Source organism: Petaurus breviceps, unplaced genomic scaffold, assembly GCF_028583685.1.
Source record: "Petaurus breviceps papuanus isolate PSGF00001 unplaced genomic scaffold, PetGlider_PUasm1.0 90763, whole genome shotgun sequence".
Lineage (NCBI taxonomy): Eukaryota > Metazoa > Chordata > Mammalia > Diprotodontia > Petauridae > Petaurus > Petaurus breviceps.
The window spans coordinates 4,913,250-4,931,493 of record NW_027187340.1 but is presented as its reverse complement, the minus strand read 5'-3'; positions in this window follow the sequence as shown (position 1 = coordinate 4,931,493).

Genomic DNA, 18,244 nt, shown 5'->3' with positions numbered 1-18,244 from the left:
TTATCCCCATTTAACAGACCAAGAAACTAAGGTCAGAACAGGTTGAATGACTTGCCTAGGGTCACACAGCTAGTAAGTGTCTGAGGAAGGACTGAAATCAAGTCTCCTGATTCCAGTGCTATGGCTACTGTACCACCTAGAAGTATGAAAGTCTTAAATCCCCCAGGGTTTGAGGTGGAGTGGGGAGGTGAAGGAAGTATAGACGTTGGTAAGCAGAGAGCTGATTATTATGGAGTTCTGGTCAGGAATATCCAGGCAGAGCAGAGAAAGGCAAATTTACAAACACAAAAACATTCCTTATATATGTACTTATTTGCAGTTTTCAGAAATTCACTGTCACTTTTAAAAAACACATTTTGTGGTTTATTTCACAAACAGAACAAGATACAGGTAAAAAGATGAATACAGAATTGCCTTCCTTGGAACCATACCCCTGTCAGCGCCTAGAGCAGGAAATGATCATCTCTGTGCTTTTGCTAAAATGGTTTAGAGCTCCTGGCTATTTAAATCCAGCACGGATGTCTGAGCTCTGAGAACAAGATGGAAAAGTCTGGGTGTCTAGGGCATGCTATGAGTTATCATCTGTGTGTTCTGCACTACCTAGAATAAGCTTCCTGATAATCCATATCCATAGCAGGAGAAGGCCAGGGGCATTTCCATGCCATCTTTGGAATTCCAGCCATTACCTGGTAAGATTTTGCATACAGATTGTCAAGGGGCCATTTCTCCATGTATCTCCAACATTGTCCCTAACCCTCGGAGGGAATTTGACTACAGCCTCATTGCCCACAGTTACCCAGAAGGCTACAATGTACATGTCAGTGAAGATCTCCTATTTTGATCATCTACCCCAATGCACCCCATTGGGGTAGATATTTGAGAGTTGATTATATGTGCATCCTGGTTCTATTATGGAGCATAGGATGGAAAACAACTCTGAACACATGCACATAAATTTGTGACAGTATTACTTAGTACTAGGATTATAAAATGTATTGGGGGGGGGAGACTTTAAATAGCACACAATATCCCTTTATAACAATGCTATTGGGTGGCTAGGTGGCGCAGTGAATAGAGCACAGGCCCTGGAGTCAGGAGGACCTGAGTTCAAATCCAGCCTCAGACACAACACAAAAACTAGTCATGTGACCTTGGGCAAATCACAACCCCAATTGCCCTCAAAAAAATAAAACAAAAAACCAATGGTACTGCCATTTCAAAGTTATTTCACTTCCTAGGTCAAGATTTGGGAGGGAGTGAGGGGTGTTGTTGTTTTGGTCATTTTTTTCACTCTTCTAAACTAATTTCTAATTAGTTCTGTAGATCACACACAATTGCTGAATTAGAACATGCTAGATTAGACTCTGAAGGAGTTCACAAGATGTCTGTATCTACTTGTTTAGAATTTTTAAAAAAATTGTAATTCTTAATAAAAAGCATGCCAACATGTGAAAGATCTGCCTGTCATCTAAACTCCTGATGAGTTTGCAGACCGCAAAAATCCTATGGTTATTGAGAGAATGCTTTATCTACTAAGTTATTTAGGGAGTTGCTTGAAGCATATAGAGGTTAAGAGATTTGGTCAAGATTACATGGCTAGTAAGTGGCAGAAGCGGAAATCTTCAAGCCCTGAGTTCTTTCCACTATGCTATTGTTGTTCAGTCATGTCAGACTCTGTCACCCCATTTGGGTTTTTTTTGGCAAAAAATAATGGAGTGGTTTGCCATTTCCTTCTCCACCTCATTTTACATATGAGGAAACTAAGGTAAACAGGGTTAAATGACTTGCCCAGGGTCACTAGTAAGTGTCTGAGGCCAGATTTGAACTTGAGATGGTGAATCTTCCTGACTCCAGGCCTAGCACTCTATCCACTGAGCCACCTAGTGGCCCACATGCTACACCATCTTCTATTTGAAATAAAACATAACCCAGAAATAGCCCTAGGTTTTTGTTGTGTTTTTTTAGGTTTCAAACATAGCAAACCCTTGAAGCTTAAGATTGCATTCAGGTGAGAGTAGTAAATTGTTGGGCGGGAGGGGATGGGGATGGGGGGGGTTTGGGTGGTGGAACAATGAGGGGGGAGGGGGGATCCTGCTTAAGTTCGATAAAAGTCTGGCTATTTCTTAGTCTCATCAGCCACAATTACATCCATATACCCAGGTTCTCCAGGTTGCATCTACACTGAACAAGAAAAAGTGTAGATTTAGCAAGTGTTTGATGAATTTAATCAATGTAGACAACCAATTAGTATTATTCATGCCTTAAAGGGTTTTTTTTTTTTTTAACTTGAATTACCAGTTTGGATGACTTCATTGATCAAATGGATGGGCTACTGGCCAGATCATCACTTCACATTGCACAATGCAGCCTAAATATTCAGGTTCTGCCAACCTGGATTTCACTGTTAGAGCAACCTAAATTGCCTAGCTTATCAAACAGATTATGTCTCTCTGCACTGTGCATATAGCCAGAAGAAACTGCTATCCCTTCTCCTAAGCACCCATCCAGGAGATGCCTCTAAACCAGTAAGCCCATTTCTGTTTTCCTTGTTTGCTATATATGCCATTATGATGCCACAAGAAGATATTCCTTACCATACCCTCTAAAAAGGGAGCTTCACAAAGAATGGACAGCCAGTTATACATATCCTCAATAATAAATCCCCCAGTCTCTGGCTCTAGCTGCCCCATTGGGTCTTGATCTGAAAGCAAAAGCTGTCGGACTTTATCATACGTTTCAGACACATCTCTCAGGAGTATCATTGGAAGTAAAGGTGTGGTCACCAGACTCTTCTGTGACCTGTCATTATTCATATAATGAGTGTTCACTGCACTTAGAAGTTGGGGCAGCCAAGTGGGGAACCTGGCAAGCAGAAGTGGTGGGCAGTAATTATAAGGAATACATCAGCCTTTCTCCCACTCCTTGGCTGCTTACAGAGAGGAGATAAAAGCAAGAGAGAATTAGAACCTGGGTTGGCATCATGGGCTCATTCTCATGCTACCATTGCAAAGCTAATTGTCTCAGAAGGCAACACTGACAAACAGGTTGGGCGGGGGGCAGAGAAGAAAAGGAAAGAAGGGAGAGAGGAAGGGAAAAACAGAGGAAGAGAGAAAGGAAGAAGATAGATTATAGCAATTTCATCATGAAAGAACAGTATGGTTCTATGTCTGGCTTTTCCTTGTACATCTCTGAATTCCCCTGTGTTATATGTCTTACTGGGTAAGTCCTGGGTAGCAGGCTGCACTGGCATACTTCCTGAGGTCTAGAACACAAAAAACATGCAGAAGTTTGGCAGTGATAAATCTGTATCAGAGACAGTGATAGTCTTATAAGCCTTCTTGATTCTTCTGGCTGTGTCTGTGTCAAACATCATGGGATCCTTAAAGTCAGGGTCAGAGGAACAGTGTAACTCCCCAAGCCTTTAAGATGCTCAGTATTTCCCACGCTTCCAAAGAGCTGTGGTTTCATTGACAAGAGCACTGCCTCCAGTGACCAAGATTGCAACGCCTCTCTATCTTAGTAAATAGTATTTGGTGGGTTTTGTTAGCCCATGAAAGCTAGACCTTGAAAAAGGTCTCCTCCTGGTGACCATCCTAGAGGACCTAATAGGTTCCTGGGGAGGGGAAGTTTACCAGAGGAGAGGGTTGTTTGATTATTGAGTGACCAACCTACAGTCTTTTCACCTATTAGCTGGGCCTCCCCCAGGGCAGTACTGTAAGTCAGGACTTGTGGAAAGAAGAAGGCCGTTACAGATATAAGGAAAGTTATTGGCAATCTCTGGCCTTAGTAAGGCTTCTTTGCGTTGTTTATTGGGTTAAATAAAGTCTTTCCTACATTTAAGGTTTTGTCAGACTGAGGATTTACATGGGAGCTGACAGCCATTTTCCTTTTGTTGTGAAAATCAGAACACAAGCCAAATTCCAATGTTCCCAATAGGACCTCTGAATGGGGACATATGCCAAAGAGTAAGATTACTGCTAAGCCCTCAAAATTAGATCTAGTCCATATAATCTCAGAGCTCTAATTCTGGACCATAAGTTATGCTTGCATTTGAACAAATTTCTGTGTACACATCTGTATGTGGGTGGGGTTTTCACAACTGGATTACCACCAGACTGTAATCTGTGTCTAACTCATTCCTACATGGGTTTAGGATTGTAGGTCCTAATATATACTTCATTTTCACTATAATAAGTTTCAATCTGATGAGACAGAAAGCCATCTGAACCTAAAATCATCTAATAATTGATGAGAAGTGAAACAGTTTGCTTGGTTGCAACAAAAGATGTTCAACATTCCCATGAAGGCTCATTCCCACACATAACCCAGTTTTTAATGCACCCTCCTGACTTCCAACCAAAAATACTGCAAGATAAGGAACAGAATATATGTATAACATGTCATATAAGGAGTTTCTGACATACTTTAGCTTCACATATAAAGCATTCTAAAGCAATTCAAGAAAAATTGTACCCATTCTGCTCAGCTTAGCTGCCAGAAAATTCAAAACTGAAGGCTGTCATAGGCTTTCTGCTGTATGTTCCTGCTGAGTGAACTGTTGAATCTTTTTTTAAAAAAACTTTCCCATAGATGAGCCTGGCTAAATGGGTGGCTCTTTTCCTCTAAATAAGGGGAGGGGGGGGGGTTTAGAAGCAAGATAACATCTGTCAGGAATGAAAATGATGCGTTGTATCCCATTGTTTTGTGGAATTAATCCTCTCCCATCAGGGTTCTGAATTTATCTGAGAAATTGTCAGTACTAAAAGTCTCAGATCTGGAAGAAATACCCTTGGGCCTAGGGGGGAAAATGGAGGAGACTGGGCCTCCAAACAAAAGGCATAAGATGACGCCGAGCTGTAAACGACATCAGGTTTCTGATTTAGCTGAGAAATGATGTAAAATCCCATGTTACCAGACACAATTGGCAGTACATCTGAGCGAGCTGAAATGATTCCTTCCAAAATTCACTGAAGTTCATGCATAATCAGTTGGCCTAAACTTTCCCTCTCTCAGGCAGTAGTAAATGATTAAAACATCTTGCTCAAGCCTCCTACTCTGATCCTCTAGGAGCAACCTTAAGCACCATGGAATTCCAGAAAAGTCACATATTACAGAAAATGGTAGCCTACCAGACAATTGTACATTTAGTTCTCAGGGTCACATGCTTTCTCCTTAGGACATATCAGCCATATCCTGCTCATCCAAGTTCCTAGGGGCTCCCTCACCCCAGAAAGTAAAGTGTGTGTGTGTGTGTGTACACATATATAATATTTTATTATATAGTATATATTATTTTATTATACTTGGTATATATTGTTATATATTATATATTTTATTATGTATTATACCCTTTATTATATATAATTTTATATATTTTTTCAAAAAATAAAAGTAGATATAAAGCCAATCAATGGAGAGATTTACATTATATCACTTTTCTGTATGTATGTTGTTTATAATGAAACATAAACTCCTTGAGGGCAGGGACTGCTTTGTTTTTGTCATGGTATTCCTGGAGCCTAGCATAATGCCCAGTACATAGTAGGTTCTTTTAAAAAAAATCAGTCTCTCCTTTAAGATTAATTTTTATCATGAATTTAATAATATCATCAGTTAATACAAACATTTCAATCTATGAAGAAGAATAAAGAGAATTGGCTCAGCAATGCTACTAGTTGGATCTTAATAAGTGTTTGTTGTTGGAGTCAGGAGGACCTTGGGTTAAATTTGGTCTCAGATACTTGACACTTACTAGCTGTGTGACCTTGGGCAAGTCATATAACCCCAATTGCCTTGCTATTTCCCCTCAAAATAAAAAAGTGTTTGTTGAATGAATAAAGATTTCTTAGCTGCCACTAGATTCCAAATATATGAAGACAGGATACAGTGAAGACCCCTCAGGTTATTTTAGAGTTCAAATCATAAATCCAAGGAAAATATATTTGTCCCTGGTGATCTTGGTGAATTATACATATACCATATAATAAACCAATCTTAACATTATTCTAGTTGCTAATTAAAATCAAGGGGAGATTACTAAACATAGGATGTATACTTCAAGGAGGTTCCATGATGTATTTCAAAGAACACTGAACTTGAAATCAGAAAACCTTGGTTGGGATCCTGGCCTCAGTTCTTAATCTCTCTGTGACTGTGGACAATCATTTAACCGCCATGATTCTCAGTTTCCTCCTCTGTAAAATGGGGATAATAATACTGCATGCTGCACCTTCGGATAGGGAAAATAAGAAGGTTAAATAAAATGTAATCCTGACCTTTTCTGTAGACAAGAAAATAATGCATATACGCATCGCTACAGAATGAAAAGTAATATATAAACACTTGAGAGGTATAGACAATGCCATGTGAACTTTCTCTGATTCCCACCATCCTCAAAATCTTTAACACCCCCCCCCCCGGATTTCATATTTTAAATTTCTGGTTCTGTGAATAATGTCTCTTTCCCCCCGCCCCCCCCCCCCTTTTTTAAATCAGACTTGTGATCTCATTATAGGGAGCTTTGAATGAGGAAGTTTTAGGTTTTTTTTTTTGCTTTTTGGAAGGCAATTGGGGTTAAGTGACTTGCCCAAGGTCACACGGCTACTTTTTGTGTTAAGTGTCTGAGGCCGGATTTGAACTCAGGTCCTCCTAACTCCAGGGTCAGTGCTCTATTCACTGCACCACATACTGCCCCCTCATGAGGAACTTCTACCAATACAATTTGGGAACTTCTGTAATTTATACTCTTAAAAAGTTATATCAGTGTAATAGGAATTGTATTGCTGCCTTCTCGATGGGTGGCAGAGGAGCTGGAGTGAAAAAGATAATTTGAAACTGAAAATAAAAATGTTTAAAAATAATATGAAATCAGGAGGGAAAAAGTTGTAGAGGACACTGAGAGGTTAAATGACTTTCCCAGGAACACACAGCCAGTATGTGTCAGAGGATTCACCCATCCCAGCCACCCCACTAAAACACATAATCCTCAAGTAATCTTCCCTAACGGTTTCAGTCCCTGAGAAGGACCAGGAGATCTTTGTGCATGATAACTACAATGTTATGTTGATTCAGCTGTGAAACATGTGGCTTCTCTGACCAAGACAATGACCCAACACAATTCCAAAGGACTCATGATGAAAAAATGCTGTCCACTTCCAGAGAGAGAACTGAGGAATTCTGAGTGCAGAGTAAAGTATAATTTTCTCACTTTCTTGATTGTTCTTGCCTTTTTTTTTTTTTGGAGGGCAATTGGGGTTAAGTGACTTGCCCAAGGTCACAATGCTAGTTTTTTGTGTTAAGTGTCTGAGGTCAGATTTGAACTCAGGTCCTCCTGACTCCAGGGCTGGTGCTCTATTCACTGCGGCACCTAGCCGCCCCTTTACTTGCTTTTTTAAAAAATGTGGCTAACATGGAAATATGTTTTGCATGATTTTACATGTATAATTGACATAACATTGCTTGTCTTCTCAGTGGGCATGAGAGGAGATGGGTGGAAGGGAGAGAATTTGGAACTCAAAATTAAAAAATAAAAGAATGTTAAAAATAAATAATAAAATAAAATACTTAAAAAAAAACATCAACTAATTTCACTCTCCTTTCAGCCCTCTGGGAGTTTAAACTTTAAAGTACATCTCCATCCAGAACTCCTGCCCTGGGGCCCTGCTCTATTTGGTGAACTAATTCATCACACCCACCATTTCAGGCAGGCTCAGCCTCACTTCCCTTCTCTCTCTACTGCCTGGCCATCTTCTCCCCAGCTGCTGCCACAGCATATCCTACCCTCTTGCCAGTTATGGAGCCATAATCAAATCAACTGTTTTTACTTCCGGAAGGAGCATGTCAATCTCTTCCCCTCTGGTCCTCCTCACCACCCCTACAACTTTAAGGACCCAAGTGCCCCTTTCTGAGCTCCACTTATCTATGTGTTTTCTCCTAGTATTAAAATGTGAGCTCCTTATGGGCAGGGATTGTCTTTGTTTTTATATCCCTAGAATTTGGCACACAGTAAACACTTAAGAAATGTCTTTTCATTTCATGTGAGTTTCCGAGCAGGCAGATGAGCCCGTGGGGCCCTGGCCTGATTCCCTGGCCATACCTGATATTTTGGAATGTCTCTGCATTCCCTTTGTGTCCCTCCATCGCCACCATCAGCCTGCCCTCTGATCCCCCAGGGATACCTGTGTCAAAGATGAGTTGCCCCTGAAGCAAGAAAGTTGTCTATTTTGTTGACTTTAAAAGATGTCACTTTGTCCTCTGGGCTCTCTTCCTTCCTTTCTCTAGAAGATTAGGACTTGAGGCATGTCTGGGTTTATCCTATCACCCCTTTGAACTATAAACTCCCTGAGGGATGGGACTTTGGCATATCTAAACTTTCTCTCCCAATACACAGTGTCATGCATACTGTATGTGGGTGTTTAATAAATATTTGTAGAGTTTAATTAAATTAAACAGAACTAAACATGAGATCTGAGAAGGGAAATGTCATTACCTGCTGACCAAATCAGGGAAGACTTCCAGGTAGAGATAGCATTTAGGTTATGCTTTAAGGGGCAGTTAGGAAATCAGTACATAAAAGGTGAAGGACACTCCAGGCAGAGAGAAAATTGTGAGCAAAGTCACAGAGGCAGGAAAATATGGGACACAGACGCAGTACAGCAGTTCCAGTTTGGCCATGGGATAGCAGCATGGAAAGGAATACTCTGAGACGAGGCTTGAAGTTAGAGCTGGGTCAGAGGGTGAAGGGCCTTGAATGCTGGTCAAAAAAATGTGAAATTTACTTGGTTAAGCTGCCAGGGAGAAGGAGAGAGGGAATCGAAGGGCCTTTATCATAACAAATACAGCATAATAAATATATCCTGATGTAGCAGGACCATAGCTTCTCCCATGGCTCTCAAGTGAAATGAATTGCTCAAAATTATAATGCTCTTAAGTAACAGGATTCAAACTCAAGCCTCTCCAGACTCCAAGTCTGTTCCTTTTTCCACTTAGGGAAGGGAGGAAACAAGCATTTATACAAAACCTACTATATACTCTATATACTATATATATATATATATATATGTACTGTGCTAAATGTTTTTTACAAACATTATCTCATTTAATCTTATTTTAACTTAGTCATGTTGCCTCTCCTTTTATATTAATGTCAAATAGCAATAGGACTACAGAATCCCTCTGGTTTGTTTTTGTCTTTTTTTTTTGGAGGGCAATTGGGGTTAAGTGACTTGCCCAAGGTCACTCAAGTAGATGTGTGTGTGTGTGTGTGTGTGTGTGTGTGTTAAGTGTCTGAGGCTGGATTTGAACTCAGGTTCTCCTGACTCCAGGGCTGGTGCTCTATTCACTGTGCTGCTCAAGGTTACACGGCCAGTTATTTCTGGGTGTGGTGCTGAGTGTCTGAGCCCGGGATTTGATCCAGGTCATCCCAACACTGGAGCCGGTGCTCTTACTCTCTGAGCCACCTGGCCGCCTGTAAAGTAATGCCAAGGAAAGGCAACTTTCCAAGGTTCAGAATACCAGCATAGGTGCTCTCCATTTTATTCAGTGACCAACCAAGAACAGAGAAGATCAAAACATGACATCATTCCAAATACAGCATTTACTAAATGTGATTAAATAATCACATTATTAAATAAATAATAAGGACTACCCCACCCCAGGATTTTCCAATCATTCAATCAATTACAAAGTTCCTGGTCTAAATACTTCTCCACCCCTAGGCTATACCTTCATTTAGTCCACCACAAAGCCCCTCTTCTCAAATGGAGATTAGTTTCCAAACATAAGTAAAGTACCTTCATTTGTCAATCACAGAGCACCAAAAGGTCAAAAGTTCCCCACCCCTGGATCTCAATTGAATCTACCCCAGAGTTACATCAAGTTTAAGCACAGCACTTAATACTCAAATGGAGATCTTTTCTTCATCTTGACACCAGGCAAGCAATCTTAGTTCCTGGGGAGACAAGGCTTAGCAAGGCCACAAGATACATTGCCAGTCCCTCCATTAATTCATCCTCTGTCTGTAGAACAGTCCTAGAACCCCTGAAAACATTAACAAAACCCTCTCCTAGGATTTCTGTAAACATACAACAAGAAAATCCTTCTTCAGGGCTTCTGAACCAACAGAAAGGTTCCCAGACCCCTGCAACAACAGCACTGTCCTTCACCAGTGGACAGTATTCACTCTGTCTGCAGGACAGTCTCCAGACCCCTGCAACAACAGCACTGTCCTTCACCAGTGGACAGTATTCACTCTCTGTCTGCAGGACAGTCTCAGGGCTTCTTAGCCAAAAGCCAGGTTCCAGGACTTCTTCAACAAAAGGACTGTCTTTCACCAGTGGACAAATCTGGCAAAACAACATCAAAACAGACAGACAAAGTACCAGCAAAACAGCCATGTCTCCTCAGTCCTTGGCAGCTCAGGGGGCAGGTCTCAAAAGTCCAGGGCAATTCAAAGCGGCCACCAGCAATTCTCTTAGTCTCTCTCTCTGCCTCCACGTGGGTGCTGCTTCCAAAAAGGTTCTCCTGCCTCTCTCTTGTCTCTCCAAATCTACGTCACCAGCTCCTCCCAGTTCAGGACTTTCTTTTCTCATCAACAAGTCCATCCCACAGGTGGGATTAACAAGCTCTGGGTTTTAACACAATCAGTTTGAAAACCAAGCCAATACAGGGGAATCTTTAATTGCCATTACTATCACACCGCCCCTAAGCAATTGGGGTTAATTAACTTGCTCAAGGTTACATGGCCAGGTGTTTCTGGGTGGGTGCTAAGTGTCTGAGCCCGGGATTCGATCTCCAGGTCTTTTCAACACTGGAGCCGGTGCTCTTACTCGCTGTGCTACCTGGCCGCCCCTGTTTTTGTTTTTTAACAAGATAGAGGTAGCTGATGACATAGTGGATAGAACACTGAGTCAGGAAGAACTGAGTTCAAATTTGGCCTCACACAATTACTAACTATGTGACCCTGGGCAAGTCACTTACTCATTGCTTGCTCACCTATAAAATGAATGAACCAGCATCTCCCTTCTAGGGTTGTTGTGAGGATGAAATGACATAAATATTTGTAAAGTCCTTAGCATAGTTTTTTTTTTTTTTAGGAGCATCGAGGTGGCAGAGTTGGATCACCAGACCCGGATTCAAGAAGACCCAAGTTCAAATCTAACTTCATATAGTTACTAGCTGTGTGACCCTGGGCAAGTCACTTAACCTGTTTGCCTCAGGTTCCTCATTTGTAAAATGGGGACAATAACAGCACCTAGCTCCTAGCGTTGTTGTGAGTATCAAATGAGAAGATAATTGTAAAGGGCTTATTACTGCAATTGAAATGGTAGTTATTTGTTTTATTATGGAGTCTGGACATCATTTCATCATAAACAAAGTTCTGAGTATCTTGGTTTTTTTTTTTTTTGGTAACATGATTACAACATCCAACAGTGGCTGGAATGCTGAAACTGGAGTCAGGGAGACATGGGTTTGAAACCAGCCTCAGACACCGGCTGTGACTTGACTGTTTAGCTGGGAAGAGAGAAAACAGGTATAAAGACCAATAATAACACAAAATCATTGTATACAAAGTGCCAATGAATATTTCAGACATATATTGCAGGAATCAATGGGGGAGGGGCTGGGGTGATGAGAATAGGAAGATTTCCTAGAGGAAGTAGGATTTCTGCTAGGCCTTGATGGAGGTAGAACTCAGACCAGCAGAGAGCTTAGTCTAATAGACACTGTTCATCTTTTGTTTTCTGGAGAAAAAACAAAGTCACCGGCATCTAAAGAGTACTTTTACCTACATTAACTTATTGAATCCTTAAAACAACTCTGTGAGAGAGGGGCTATAAGAGAATTTTCCATTTTTACAGATGAGGAAACTGAGGCTCAGCCTGGTTAAGTGACTTGTTTGTGGTCCGATAGGTGGTTAAGTGCCTGAGGGGGGATGCTGTATATACCAATCCAGCCCTCAACTGAAATGACTTCTCAAGAACCTTCCAACAATAAGACTCTATAAAAATATTCTAATTGCTCAGTAAGAAAGAGATGTCCACATTCATAAACTGCCAGGGAAGCATAGTACTATCATCATTATCATTACTACTGTATGGAGTTCAACTTATAAACATACTTGGTTTTTTAAGATACTGCAGACCATGATAATTTATGACAAATTCCTTTTGAATAATCCCTTCACCCAGGCAAATTGTCATCTATCTGACCTAAACGCTAATAAATTCAGGCTCCGTATTTCCATATTGATAGTCAAATTAGAGAAATTGGAATGTTCCATGCTCAACCTTCCAGACACCTGGAGAGTCATCCTAGAATCAGGCCAAGATGACTCAAACCCTGTAGATCAAGATTTCAAGCTAAAACAGGTTCTTAACTTGAAGCACAAGTAAAATTGCCCAGATGTCTTGTCTAAACTGCCTTCCTAAGAGATGTGCATTTGGGAGCTGACTAGAACAATCTTGAAGACACTGTCTGTTAATCTATTATGAATGGTTCTGATTCATGGGAAACAACTGTAGGGATCCCCTCTGAAGAGGAGTTTTATGTAATTCACAGTCAACTAGGTTTAAGGTTTTGTGAAAGAAGGCAGAAAAAAAGAAGGAAAGGAAGGAAGGAAGGAAGGAAGGAAGGAAGGAAGGAAGGAAGGAAGGAAGGAAGGAAGGAAGGAAGGAAGGAAGGAAGGAAGGAAGGAATCTAGTCAGTAAAACCCAAGTTAAGAGGCCCTCAAATTTTACCTTCCTTTGGAGAGAAGGAGAGGGAGAGGGAGAGGATGAGCTGAGTTACCCAACTAGCTGGGGTCCCCATTCAGGCATCTTGGTCTACTCACAAGTTGTGTTTGTCCTTCATTTTCGAAGAGGATCATGGCATCAGGGAAATGATGACTTGCAGTTGACTTTGATTTGAGTGAGGGAGGGCTATGCAAGGTCACCAGCCTCACTTTCTCCTTCAGAGCCATCTGGGTGCAGTGGCCAGATATTCATCAGGATGACTAGAGATGACCCAGGATGCAATGGGAGACCCTGGCCCTTTTAGGGTAAGGGCTTTTCATGTACTCGCTTAGAGTGAGATAATGCCCATTCAATGCATAGGCCTCTTTAAGAAGTGAGTAGGGGCGGCTAGATGGCAAAGTGAATAGAGCATCAGCCCTGGAGTCAGGAGGACCTGAGTTCAAATCCAGCCTCAGACACTTAACACAAAAACTAGCTGTGTGATCTTGGGCAAGTCACTTAACCCCAATTGCCCTCCAAAAAAAAAAAAGCAAAAAAAATAAGTGAGTGAAAGGATGGCCCCTTTAATTAGAAAAAATTTCAAACTGGGAGGGGAAGATCCTCAGGGTTGCTGTTCCAAAGAGAAACACTTACCATTGACATTTACTCTAAGCCTAGAGGACCCAAAATTCAGCCATTAAGTGGAGCTTGGGCAGGGACCTATTGTGGTCCAATCTATGAGCTTCAGAGTGAACATTCAGCAATCTTTTTGATATTCTGAAATATCTAATATGCCTTTCTCTACTCTCAGACTGAGAGCATACAAACATGTCCTTTTGTAGCACTAATTCATGCGGTTTGAAGGGAATCAAAAGCTTAAGAAGAATATATCTTCCAATATATATTTTGTTTCTATTATGAGTACCATATTAGTGAGCTGGTATTTGCAGAGGTAGAACTAGAAATATTAATTCCTGGGGCAAAAAGTTGTGGGGCTATAGAGAAAAAACCCATGAAAGGCCCTCAGACCTGAGGACAGAAGTACAAAGGACGAGATATCTCATGAGGAGGAGACAGAAACACCAACCACTGCCCCTCCAAATGTTGGACACTATGGAGCCAAGAAAGGGCCAGGTTAGGAAAGGCATCAAAGAGAGCATGGCTATGGGAGCTTCAGCTAGCAGCTTGTATTGTATTTTTTTAAGCAATCATTTTTACGAGATTTTGAGTTCCAAGTTTTTCTCACTCCCTTCCTTCCCTCCCCTTTTCTGAAAGTGGTAAACAATTTGATATAGGTTATACATGTAGCAGCTTGTATTTTAACTAATTATTCTTGCTAATTTGTGCTAAGCTCAGTTGTTTCTACATGAATAAATACAATTGCAACTGATACCCTTTGAATTCCAGCCTCCTGTGACAAAGCCCCTTTTACCCAGTCCTAGTTACTATTCTGTATATCTGAAAAAGATAGGTTGCTTTAAATTCCTTACTGTGAACAGAGAAACACTTAAAAATTTCCCCAAACTTAGCAGCCAATGGAGCAGACAGATCCAAAGGCTACAAATAATTTTTTCAAAACACACGTAAGAGATGAAGTTTTTAACTTGCTAAAGAACATAAGCACTTAAGATGAGAGGGAAAATATAGTGCATGACATCACAGTATAGATTTGCTGAAAAGGGAAGACTGGTGACCTGGGCTAATGGACAACATTCTTTTCTCATTTGTGAAGATACTGCTATCAATTTCAAATAATTAAATGGTTACATGATATTGTTATTTTAATCCAAGGAGTTTGGGGTTTACCAGTAAAACTTGATTTTCTCAAAATGTTCAAAATGATAGAAGAAGGATGGTCTCCAGATGTTAGTTATTCCTATTATTGCAGCTTCATTTTGAAGAGCTGTTTTCCTGCAAGTATCATCTCTCCATTGTCCTCATTATTTGGGAGTACATCTCCCCCCATACCTTAGTGCTTAGAAAGACTTAGCATCATAAGCATACATTATTTTAAGAAAACCAATGTGTCAGAGTTATTCCAGAATGCTTCTAAAATAGCCTGCTAGGGATCAGATTCAATCTAGCCCGCTTGTCAATATAAGTGCCCACAAATGTTCAGATTCCTTAAGAATTTATTCAATATGGTGAATCTTCAATAAACTTTGTTTTTCTTTACCTAAAAAAAAAATAGCCTGTCAGTCATAGGTGTGAATAGAGAATGGACTGGGGGTACCAGTTCTATATATGCTGATGACTACAAGCAATTTGGTCAAATGGCTTCCTAAGCCATTAGGAAGTAGCATTTATTAAGCACCTACTAACCAGAGCAGCTATGCGGCACCGTGGATAGAGTTCCAGGCCTGGAATCGGGAAGACCTGAGTTCAAATATGACCTCAGACACTTAGTAGCTATGTGACTTTGGTCAAGTCACTTAACCCTGTTTTCCTCAGTTTCCTCATCTATAAAAATGAGCTGGAGAAGAAAATGACAAACCTCTCCACTAAAGAAAACCACAAATGGGGTCACAAAAAGTCAGACAAGACTGAAAAATGACTCAACAAGAAGACAATGTGCTAACCACTGTGCCTGGTGCCAGACGTACAAGGACAAAATAATTCAGTCCCAGCATCCAGATGTTCTTATTCTACTGTGGGGCAGGGGGGAATAGGGGATACAACATTTAAACAGGTAAGTATACAGCACATTCTTCAGAGGAGGAAGCAAGCACTAACAACCGCAGGGATAACCATGGGCTTTTTGCGCGAGGCAGAACGTAAACTGAGCCATAAAGGAAGAAAAGGATTCTGAGGAGAGATCCCTGACATGGTATACAGCCTGTACAAAGGCCCTAAGATGGGAGAGGGATTGCCAAGATCAGGAAACAACAGCAAGTGGGCTGTTTTGGCTAGAACATAAAATGTATGAAGGGAGAAATTATAAACATATATAAATATTAAATGTATAATATATATAAATTACAAATTATAAAAAATTAACAGACTGGTTAAAATTCAATCAAAACGGTTATTTACAGCTAGAGATAATTTCCATCCCTTTCCCCATTCTTTTCCCACCTTAGAAAAAAATAGCTTTAGTTTTTCCCTTTTGGGGTTGGCTTATTCCTCAATTAGGTGACAAACTCTTTGGTGCTCTCAAAGTTTCAGGTTCTCAAAAAAGAATGACTGTAGAAAGGGGCAGCCTCCAAGACTGCTAGATTGTCCAGCTCTGACAGGCAAAGGGAAGGGACTATTCTTAATTCTGCTGTTCAGCCATTATGAAGTGTTGGGAAATGTTAATGGAGTGAAAAAGCAGACTCATCCCTAGGCTCATCCCAATAGCAGTGGTTCCTGAGCCTAAGCTATAAAAACACAGACATTCTCCCTTCCTTCAGGCATCCTCTCAGGGGAAGTGGCTTGCCTTCCCTTCACAGAAAGAACACAGAGAAAGCACATTTGTGCCCTCATGGAGAGGATCAGAGACTGTTATTGTTACTGATCATTTTTCAGTCATGTTGGACTGTCTGTGACCCTAATTTGAGATTTTCTTTGCAAAGATACTGGAGTGATTTGCCATTTCCTTCTCCATCTGATTTTATAGATCAGGAAACTGAGGTAAACAGGGTTAAGTGACTTACCCAGTGTCACATAGCTAGTAAGTATCTGAGGACAGACTTGAAGAACTCAAAAAGATGAGTCTTCCTGACTTCAGATCCAGTACTCTATCCACTGAGCCACTTAGCTGCCCAACATAAACTGCAGGATCACAAATTTAGGACTGGAAGGGTTTGGAGAGGTCATCTAGTCCAACCTTCCAAATTTTATAAATGAGAAAATTGAGCCCTAGAGAGGGGCAGAGCCTTGCCTAATGACATAGGTCGGGAGGGATTTGCATCCACATCTGTGGAGAGGCAGCTGGTTGGAGCCTTGGGCAAGAGCTCTGGACTTCAGAGTAAGGCAGAACTGAGTTCCAATCTTGATGCAGACACTGGCTAACTGTATGATTCTGGGCAAGTCATTTAACCTCTCCTCAGTTTCCTTATCTATAAAATGGGGATTAATAATTGTTATCTATTACTTAGAGGAGTCACCCTCACAGGACTGTTATGAGGACCAAATCAGAAAACATATACCCGGCACTTGACACACCTTAAAGCTCTCTATAAATGCTAGCTAGTGAGGTCCTAGGGTTCCAGATGCAGTCTGGGAGCCTGAACTTGGGACTCCATGGATCAGTTTCTCATCATTTCCCAGTTGCTGCTAATGGCTGAAATGGGAAGGATAAAAATATAAGTGCTGAAGGAAAAGGGAGAAATACGTATTTAAAATTAATGTCACACCTCATTATCAACTAGTCACACGTGGGAACTTGTAGCTCCTACTCGCAAACAGCACTTAAACCCATGGACAACCATAAAATTAGTTTATATTCAAACACTAATTAATATGCCTTCCACTTGAGGGCTACAAACAAAGCTTTTAATGTTTTAAAATCCTTATTTTTAAACCTACAAAAATCCCTGATTTTTAAGGTATAATTGACTCAATTTTAATGTTACCAGAACCTGCTTTGTTAATCTGCAAACTCGATAATTCTCCCCCAAACCTCAGCACACTCAGCAACAATTTAATAGCAAATTCCTCTAGTGAGGTTCATATTACTAAGATTTTATTACTTTTTATATTACAAAAAAGTACTAGTACACTCTGAAGTATTATAAATAGCTCAGACCAAGCACGGCTTGTCAAAATGAGCACAAGCACATTTTTGCCCTAGGTAGCCGAGATTTTTATTTTGCCTACTGGTAATCTATGGAGCATCTCCCTATTCTTTGTCCAATGGAGAAAAGTAGGAATCAACTTCCTTTGCCTTAAGGTCTTTTATTCCTGCTGATATGATTACGAGGTGTGATATGTTGTGTCACTAATAATGAGATTCTGTGACCAAATACAAATTATTGTTATATCTCTGAACATCTAGGACTAATTTAACTTTAAGCTTCATGTCTTTTCTCTAGCCAGTCCTCACAGCTGACAACAGCCAGCAAGGCAGTTGAAGCATCCACTTTGGAGTGCTTAGAGGTTGGTCAGGCATCAAAGACACCAAGGTCGTCCACTGCATCCCAGCTATCGTCAGTCATCTTGACTTTTGTTTTGCCTCTGGACTTCAATGACTCTGGAAGAGAGAATGAGGCTGAGGACTTTGTGCAATTCTGCCTCACTTCAACCCAATTCATGCAGAAGTCATCATTCTGTGATGTCACTGGTCTGCTTTGAAAATGAAGGACATTCTCCCCATTGATAAATGGTCAAAGGATTTAAGTTTTAAGAGGAAAAAATTAAAGCTATCTATTCATATGAAAAAAATGTTCAAAATCACTGTTGATTAGAGAGATGCAAATCAAAACAACTTTGAGATACAACATCACAGCTATCACATTGGCTAACACAACAAAACAGGAAAATGATAAATATTGGAGAAGATGTAGGAAACACTAATTCATTGTTGGTGGAGTTGTGAGCTGATCCAACCATTC